Consider the following 10,289-nt stretch of genomic DNA (forward strand, 5'->3'; position numbering starts at 1 on the left):
CTTATAGATCCCATCAGATACTGTGCTGATTCCATTTAGAAATGAGTAAGAAGCTTTGATGTACCGTCAGTGACATTATTTATATTGGTTTTGGTTCCTGAAATGAATGTGTCCAAAGTGGTTTGGCTCGAGAAAAGAGGTTCACTGTATTGCTCACTGGTATTTTCTGTTGTATTCTGTTTCCATGAGGAGAGGAGTGAGAGAGCCTAGAGTGGCTGTTGAAAGTTTGGAGTGGCTGTATTATATGACTTCACACAACAGAGATGTTGCTGGCTTGGTTTTCATTAGTAATTTTCACTTTATCCAACAGTGCAGAAAACATATTGAGACAGGCTGAGAGAGGAAGAAACGAAAGGAGAGACATGAGTAAATTATACCCACAGAAAATGTGAGCTTTCAGCTAAACACATTCCTCACATCGTAACTCGCCTGACCTGACTTCCAATCACTTAGATGAATTAGGTGGCCTAGTGTGACTTTGGCTACAAAAAAGGTGCTGACATTGATGAACTGACTGAATTCATAAAAGATATGGGAGCTGGCCAGTGCTGTCATTGATTATCATGAATTAATACAGTAACTGTTTATCACAAGAGGTGGTGTGCAGTAGTACATTTAGACAGAAGAACACCACATGTCATGGATGACAGACTGTAGGTACGTGTGCAAATTTTATAACACATTTCCTGTTTAGGGCAGAAAAAGAGTAGAAGTTTACAAGTTTCCTCCACACTTGAGAATTTTATACAAGTTGCACTAATCAATATTTTTATATTAACAATAAAATAAGTTACTATGTATAAACATAGGCAGAGTCAAATGGTGCCACCCCTAGTCCCTAGTTTAGGGCAATTTAAAATTCACAACGTTCTATGTCAACATGCACAACTAAAACATTATCTGCTGTTTTAAGAATTCTGTATTTCATTATTCTTTAAAAAAGTTACTGTTCATAAGTTCAGCAGATTCTTTAGCAAAACCTAAATTTTACAAAATTCTAACAAAATAACAATATGCTATGAAAGCACAGGTGGACAGTGAGGCTATTATGTGTTTGTATTCCCCTGTGGTATTGAATTAAACATTTATACATCTCTCTTTGAATTATGCATGAAGCTTATTATTGCTATAATGTTTGAGTGAAGGCTTATTATGTAGGAAGTTACATTTGATACTGCTAAATGCTAAAAGGTGTAGCATTTAAAACACATTGTGCTTAATTTTGGAAATATTAAATACTTGCAGTACACGAAATGGTGGGGGGGGGGGCTAATTACTGGAGGGAGATGGGAGTTATGCGAATTATAGTCGTTTGTTCTGGTCTCTGATATTTATGAGTAGAATAAATGAGTAGAGCAGTGAGGGGTTGAACAGTCTTGGCAAAGAAAGCACTGCACTCTATGATGGGTGATGTTTTTCTGCTTGCAAATGTTTTCTTGCTGTTTTCATGCCAGTGAGATAATTGCATCATTCAGTGGTCTTCCCATTTAATGACACCGCTACCCAAATGTGGACCCATGTAAGATACAATCACTGATTTAAAAAGGGGCTTTTTCAATATACCCTTAATAAAAATCCTAATAAACAGACTGGCGATACCCCGCTTTTTCTTACTGTTAATCGATCCCATGAAAAGACAAAAGGGAACAATAAGCCAACATGTAATATAGCTTATTACTCTGTGTTCAAAATCTATTAAAAGTATAAAAACAGGCCCCACCATAGCACTGGGTTCTGGGACACTGGGACACACTGTTGAGCCTCCTCTGTGTTGGGGACCCAACTCAACAACACACCAGTTGCTGAGAGAGTGCTTGCCTGGTGACCCTGTAGACCTGCCTGTACGCTCACACTCACACACAATTTGAGTTTGACACTCATGTTACCTCATTTTGTAATGCATAATTGATTCAGAGATGATGTTAAGTAGTGGCTGTTGTTGAGATTAGTGGTTGGACAACTGAGTGGGCTTTCAGATGAAGCTGCCTAACGACCTCAGCAAACAGAGTGCTGTAGGGATGACGTTTTTGTGTAGGCCAACCTGGTTCCCTCAACAAAAAGCCAAAGGGATTTTTCCATAGGCTTTTTGATTATTGCAGAAAATAAACTCTGTGACAAAGAATACTTTGACACTTATACATTTTATCAGCAACATAATCTTCACAAGTGAACACCCGTTTTATGATTTTTGAGGCTGAAATATAATCACCAGAAGTAAAAAGTTACTGTTGTTTTATATATAAACTACACCATAGTCCCATGAGTTCAGCATCACCACCACAGCTTCTGACAGCCTCTTTAATCTCATTTAGCCACTTGCTAACACCTGCCCTTTTTAAGTCATGTAAAAGCATTAAAATTACCAGTGGGGTATATCCTGGTGTATTTTATTTCATAGAATAGGTATCTAACCAAAAACCCATTCAAAAAACCCACTGACTTCAGGGCAAGCAAACCGGAAGGGCTTAAATGCAAACTCAAATGCAAATGAGTTATGTGGCTGGGTCATGGTAGGAGAGCAACGTTACATTATGTTAGACCAGTTTAAAGACATGGTATAGTTGGCCTAGATAATGGTGTCACCCTGTCATGGATCCCAGGAGATTTATGATGGCACACCCTGATATCCACTGTGGGGCACAAAACACCATTTAACAGGAGCTTCCACAGAAATGTTCACACAGCATTTAACAGTGTTTTGACAACAAGCACCATCTGTCCTTTTAAGAATATGAAGTCACAAATCTCAGGAGCCGTTGTAAAACTAAACACATACAGTTAAACCTGCAATAACTGGTTGTTTGGCCACTCGGGGGCAGCTGAAATAAACTGCCAACAACAGTAACATATCATTTCCTTTTAAGTTGATATGGCAAACTTGTTAACAAACATTTACTTATTTATACAGCAGTCATGTTTCTGACCACCTGATAAATGCAAGTCCATTATTCACTCTTTAAGCTTTCTTTTTGTTCTCCTGAGGGAAATATGTAGCTCCTTAGCTGTTAAATGCTCCACTAAGTTCACCACTTAGTAGCTAAACTGTCAGTCTGCAATGCGGTGCTCAAAAGGTAGTGTACAATTGCCCGCTGTAGCTGAAAAGGAGCTATGAGTGTGTGGCTGGACAGCTAAACAATGAGCTGAAACTCTAAAGGTTCGTAAAGCCGTGGGGAGTTGCAGATTTGGGCGGTAATTCTCTGTAGGTTCTTTGCCACAAACAGCTCTGTTGGCACCGTTGCACTGCTCTCCATTTGATACATTGTTAATATCAAAATGTCAATCATAGCCACTTTAAGAAACAAATCAACATTAATTAAATAAATAATAATTGACACATACAGCCTGCTAAGATTTAGGATTGCATGTTTCAGTGTGTGTGAGCAGGAGCATGTTCATCTGTGTGTGCACGCCTCACCACAGGGACTAGCAGTCGCACATTGCTGTAAAGCTCAACTGTAAACACACCATTTTTTCCCACCCCCACCCCCAAATACAGAAACAGCTCTGTATCTCATTTTCCCAAACCTTGTAAAACAAGATAGACAGCGATAAAATACAACAGAGGAAGAAAGATAAACGATAGGACAAATGAAAGATATGGATTGTGAAGATAAAATTACTCCTTCATTTGGGCCGAGTGTCAGGTTTGCTCGGCCGCTCTGCCTCCCTCACCTTTCCTGCTGTCTCTTGCCCATTTACACTAATCACGTTCACCTGTTCCTCACTCCCTCATCACCAGCTGCACTTGATTAGGTTGCTCACTATATTACCTGGTTTCACTCCTCAGTCACTTGCCAGTTCGTTCTAGTCTCTAGGCCATTTTTTCTCCGTGCTCTTACATTTTTTTGTATGTATTTATCCCCTAGCCAGCTACTGTTTTGTGTTCCCACCATGGACTGTTCCTCCGGACCGTGGCTCCACTCTCCCCTCCCAGGCAGGTCAATGCTCAGTCGCCTATCTGTTCCACTATTGCCTTCATCTCTCTGTCTCTACCTTCAGTAGCCACCATCACCACCGACCAGCCCAGGAGTGACCCAGCCTACACAGCTCGGCCCAGCTCTCCATCTCCTCGCCTCCTGCTGTTGGTCAACACCCGGTTACTACTCATCGACAGGACTACGCACTATTTCCCTCTGTGTATTGTTACTCTCATCATCACTGTACATAATAAAATCGCTGCTTGCATCAAATTCGGCTACCTGGGTCCGCCTCTTTCTCGTTCGCTCACTGACAGGTGCGAACGGCTCATAACACCGAGTCTCAGAGGAATAAATTGGCAGGCACTGCTGATGGTTTACAATCTCGCCTGTATTAACTGCTTTCACTTTATATAACCTATTGAACATTTCCATCTGCAGCTGAGCCATTGTTACTACCTGAAATGAAGTCCAACTAAGCTGTTGATTGACCACAGAGGATAAAGCTGTATTGTGAGCTCTGAAGGTGGACTTTTAATACTGTTTGACCACCTTTTCTTTTCATTAGTTTGACAGAAATGCCATAGCTGTGCTTCCCTTACTTGCCTTACAAAGTGACTCAGTGCTGGCTTTGTGGTTTTTAGAAAGCAAAGAAATACGGAGACTGAAGGAGTTTGAGAGCAGCTACAGGAAGTGAAGAGTAACCGAAGAGCATCCACTGTGATGGTGAATTGTAGGAGAATGCAGCTACAAATTTGCTGTGGTTAACAACATGGTGGTCGATAAGCCTCATCATGTTACCCTTCAGAAGCAAAAAGAAGAGATGGGATGCTTGAGGTGGAATGCTGAATTTTGTTTGTGTGTGTGTGTGTGTGTGTGTGTGTGTGTGTGCGTGGTGCTGAGCACTGCTGCAAATGAAGGCGGTGCAGAAGAAGTATGAGAACATGAAAAGGGAAAGCAAAACAGGGAGCGGACCTTTCAGCTGAAAAGGTCGTACAAATAGTTCAAATTTTCAGGCTAATCAGAGAGGGACGGGGTGGACACTAATCGCCTGGTCAGAAGGTCGTGAAAGGTCACTAAAAGGTTATAGAGGTCATCGTAGCCTGGCACAGATCACCTGTCCATCAACTCTACAAATGACCTATCCTTGCAAGGTAAGCATGAGAGCAAGACAGAGGACTTACTGTCTGTGAGTTGCATATGTTTTGCTTAGGTGAGACTAACGCAGCATTTAATGACAGTAGGCACAGTTCATCTGGTCGAGACAGAAATTAGCCTCACCAGAGCAGATAACAAGATAGGAAGCAAGTAATTTATAGCAGTGACGCCGGATGCTGGAAGGATGGATGGAAGGGCAAAGGAAAAAATATGCTTGTAATTAAAGGAATCCAGAAGACAGTCTGGACTCAGTTAACATGCTGGAAAAAGAAGGACTGAACTGGGCATGTAATTTCATTTGAACTTATATATAAAAATATTTATCAGGACAGATGAACGGGGGCTTAACAACCTGCCTATTAGTAAGACTGTAGTGAAGACACAGGAGCCCTGTGCAAGACAAACAAATTGGAAAAAAATGTTATTGATTTAAATCTGATACAGGATCCCTGATGACCTGTTTCACCTCTATAAAACAGTACTTCATCAGTACAAGCAACTGCTATAGTTAATGAGCAGAGAGAATATATCAACATCATTGTATATTTCACAGAGTCTGATATTTGTTGGTATTACCAACCAGTTTTAATCATGGGACACCATCCCCAGACAATGGCTGGTCACCTGCCAGTTACCAGTAAGTGGGTAATAATAAACAACATTTAGCAGATGAGTGACTGGATGGACAGATGGTGGAAGACCAGTACTGACATCAAAACCAGGAAACCGACCATACTTGGCCAGAAGATTTCACACACAGGAGTCAAACCTGGATGGCAAATCATTTATTCGCTTCATAATGTTGCATAACTGCCAATCTCACTTTGATAGAAAATAGCAGTCGACAGGAGGTGGGGATGTTATGAATAAATGGATGAGATGAGAACTTTTCTGACTGGCTGATGCTCAACTGTCAGACACCAAGAAATACATGTGCAAAGATCCCCTCCAGACATGTTTCAAGAAATTTAAACTACACTTCTCTGAATAACAATTAGTGTCTGATTTGGTTTTCAAACAAAAAATGTGTTATCTGATTAATTTCTTAAAAGCACATCTCCCCCTTCTCCCTCATATGAAAAAAATTTATGAATATGCATCATATAATTTCAAACATTTACCTTCTGATATCTCACTTGTGTCTTTACTGAAAAGTTTATTCAAAGTGTACTGTGCTTGTCAATAGAATGTAACTATAAGCTGTAAAAAGATGCTTGTACAACTGACCTGTGGGTTCAGTTTTTATGTCAAAACAGTCTCAAAATACTTCATAAATAAATTATGAAACAAAATCTGTTATCAGGCTTTTATTCTGGTACACGTCCCTCACCCTACATTGCCCCGACTTGGTTCCAGCTGCTCTCAATTAGCTCACCTCCCTTTTCCTCTTCTTAAATCTAGATATACTAACCATACTGCTTGTTATCAGAAAGTGCTCTCCTTCTTAGCTGTGAAGATTTTTTTTCCTGTACATTTAGCTCTCTCTCTCTTACATATTTGGTGGTTGTATTTTTGTATCATCTAGTTCGAGACTTGTCTCTTCGAGAGCCTTGTTTTGTTCTAGTAACCAGGTTTTATGAGTATTGTCGTCAGCATTGTTTTCCTGCGTATATCTAGTGTTAAGCCTGAGGTCACGCTTGTTGTAACTCACACTGTGTTTTGTATCACTCTGTTGCTTGTGTGCCTCAGTGTTTCACCTGTTTAAGTTTTTGTGGTCTGTAATAAGGCTCCATTTCCCGTTGCCACGTCCCTCTGGCTCTGTCTTGCATTTGGGTTCAAATCAAAATTTACACCAAACCATCATATTATCTATATTCACATTTAATCAAAGTTAACTATTCTAAATGTACTACATAGCTAATGCTGACTACATTTCTGATATCCCAACCTCAGATGAATCCTGTTCCAGAATCTCTATGGACAGCTTTTCCCACAGTTAGGAGTACTGCAGGACAATGACATAATGCAGTCATTTAATACTGAGTATCAATACTGAACGATCTGAATAAAGACTGACTACCACAGATTGAATATCAGTATTAGATATTACATCATTCAAGTAAATCTCAAATCTGTCGTTATTTTAATATCATAAAAATATGCAAATTTATTCTAACAAGGCCCAAAAGCACATTACCCACAAGTATAAAACTGATGTATTAAGCCAGGTATCCAGTGCGCAGACAAATCACTTTCCTTTCCCCGTGTGCTCATGATGATCTGCTGAGCTTGTGTAACATTATAACCTGGGTACACCAGAGTCTTTTTTATGACCTTATAATGCTTAAAATAATTCCAGAACTGTATTACAATTATAAACAGAGAACATATTTTATTAGGCCACTTACATAATCAACACACATTTGTCTCCCTGCAGCAGAATTATAATATGTATCATGTGGATCCTTGCTTTACATAGACCTGTGTTTTATACAGATGCCCTTATAATGCTCTATTCACACATTGCTCAGATGCTGTGATCTGCCATTTACACTAGTTTTAAATTTAAAATGTTCAAAGAAACAACAAACCATGACAGGTATAAAATAAACAGACACTGGCTCAGTGAAACTGGCTGCAACACTAAATAAAAATGATAAATGTCCCTTTTCTTGTACCCTAATAATAAATACTTGCTTGTGTGATATTTCAAGCTCGAAATATGAAAAACCAACTATCTCTTGAATGGGACCCCAGACTAATTTTCCTCCAAACTATACAGTTGTTCCACTAAATACAATCAGTTCATTCTGCATCTCAAATTAAAAACAAAACAAAACATGTATTATTCTCCAAATTTACCAGTATTATTATTTCTCTGTGACAATTACTTTTTTGATGAATAAGGGTTTTTTGTCCACTCTGAGCTGATTTGACTCTAGGGCAGCTATTCAAATTCATGTGAAAGTTAAATTAAATATGATGGCAGAGACTGATACAAACACTGCAGATGTGTTCATTCTCTCATGTGGAATTAACACTTGTAATTTGCATTTAGGAGCAGACAGTATCCTCGTACCACTTCACATGGTTAGTCGGGCGACCAACCAGTCATCACAGTAGTAGATAAGGAACATAAGGAGGTAGTGGTGATAGACATAGCAGTGCCAAATGACAGCAACATCAAGAAGAAGGACTATGAGAAGCTGGAGAGGTACAAGGGTCTGAAAGAGGAACTGGAGAGGATGTGGAAGGTGAAGGCCAAAGTGGTCCCAGTGGTGGTACTGTAGGAGCACTTGGAGCTGTGACCTCTAAATTGGAAGACCCCCCTGTTAACATTCAAGTATGAACAGTGTCCAGCCCAGAATCAAGAAACCACCTATCAAAAAAAAAAAAAAAAAACAAAAAAAAAAAAAAACACTCTCCAAATGACATCTTAAAATCCTCCTCAGTATATTTGTCCCATAACTGTTGCCAAGTGTGTATGCTCTTGTGTTGTGACATTCATTTCTGCCAAATGCGATTGTTGGGCAATAGTGTGTTTGTTAAATGTTGGGAATGGCTGTGGCTCACGAGGTAGGGCAGTCGTCTCCTGACCAGTAAGTTGGTGGTTTGACTCCTGGTCTCCCCCGCATGCCTAAGTGTCCCTGAGCAAGACACTGAACCCTGAATTGCTCCCGGTGGTTTGACTAGTGCCAGTGCATGGTAGCCTGTTGTCATCGGTGTGTGAATGGTGTATGATCTTCTGTAAAGCGCTATATAAAATACAGTCCATTTAAATTGGAAGAGTGACTCCAGGAACAACATCAGAGTGTTCCGTCCAGAAGAGAGCAGTGCTAACCCTCCAGGTCTCTGGCTGAGGACCCAAGGTTGAGGAAGACACATGTGGCCCCATATACAATATATTATTATAACATGTACAGTATATTATATATATGGTATATTATATATACTGTATATATCAATTATATGCTTTATCGTTCCTCTGCTGTGTTATTCCTATATTGCAGTATCAGGAATTTACACTGCAGGACGTCTATTTTAATGACTGAATATGGAACACAGACATTCAGCTCAGCTGTTTTCACACAGAAAAGTGGCTTCAGAATAAAGAAAGAAGGGGGTTGGAAATGGAGAGAGAAATAGATGAGAGGCATCCATCCATCATCTATGCTGCTTGTCTTGTAGAAGTGGGAGTCATCAGAAAGAGTGCCCAGGGAAAACCCATGCAAGGATGGGGAGAACATACAAACTCCATACAGAAGAGCCCCGGCTAGGATTTGAACCCAGAACCTTCTTGCTATGAGGTGATAAAAGAGATACAGATGAGTAGAAATAAAAGTTCAAGGAAGCAAGAAACCCAGTAGTACTTAGATTATTATTTTCATTAGATCCTTAACTTAATTATCTTTCATAAATGCTTTTTATCTGCTATATGCCCTGCCCTGAACCCAAAGACTGCCTTGCTTATATGTAACACTGACAACTAAGACTAAGCTGTGAAGAATCCTGCACTGGGTTTTGATTCAATTCTACAGTCAATCAAAGCTTGTTTTGTGTATGTGTTTGAACAAATGCCGACATAAGAAACAGACAATCTCTCCTGAGGGGACAGTGTTGTTGAATTTGGCAACCACCAGTGACATTTACTGTCCACTTCAGATTTGGTGCTGAATACATTGTATGGTCCACAGCGAATCAGAGGTAACTACAGATCTCTTTTACTACCAAGCCCCTTGCGTGAATGAACAGCTGTCCTACAACAATGTGAATTGTCTTACTTTGTTTTCATATTATGCCAGCATTTTGTGCTTTCAGGTTTCCTGTCCTGGGCAACGAGACTGGACTGATAGTCCAAAAAAGGAAATGGAACATACCGTAAATCATCATGTTGCATCCCTCATTGATAAGTTAACTCACTTTTACTGGCAGAGTAAATACCAGGAACCAGTGTTAGATTACAAAGAAATGGCCATAAACTGTAGGATGGACTGCTGCAATGGCACGGCCCCCTTAAACACATATCTACTCACCAACTCAACCACACGCCCACCAATAGCACATATACACATATACAAGCATGTACAAACACACAATCCTGCGGACAAGAGCACCATCACACATCCATATATTTTATTCACAAGTTCACAAAATTCTCATTTAGTATTCTACAAATATGATTCACTTTCTCAGCATTCAGGCCATGTTGTTTCATATATGGTTGTAGGTAATGTGCAGTTAAAATATTAATGCCAAAATGGAAACAGCCTGAGA

This window comes from Monopterus albus, unplaced genomic scaffold (assembly GCF_001952655.1).
Source record: "Monopterus albus unplaced genomic scaffold, M_albus_1.0 scaffold199.1, whole genome shotgun sequence".
NCBI classification, from domain to species: Eukaryota; Metazoa; Chordata; class Actinopteri; order Synbranchiformes; family Synbranchidae; genus Monopterus; species Monopterus albus.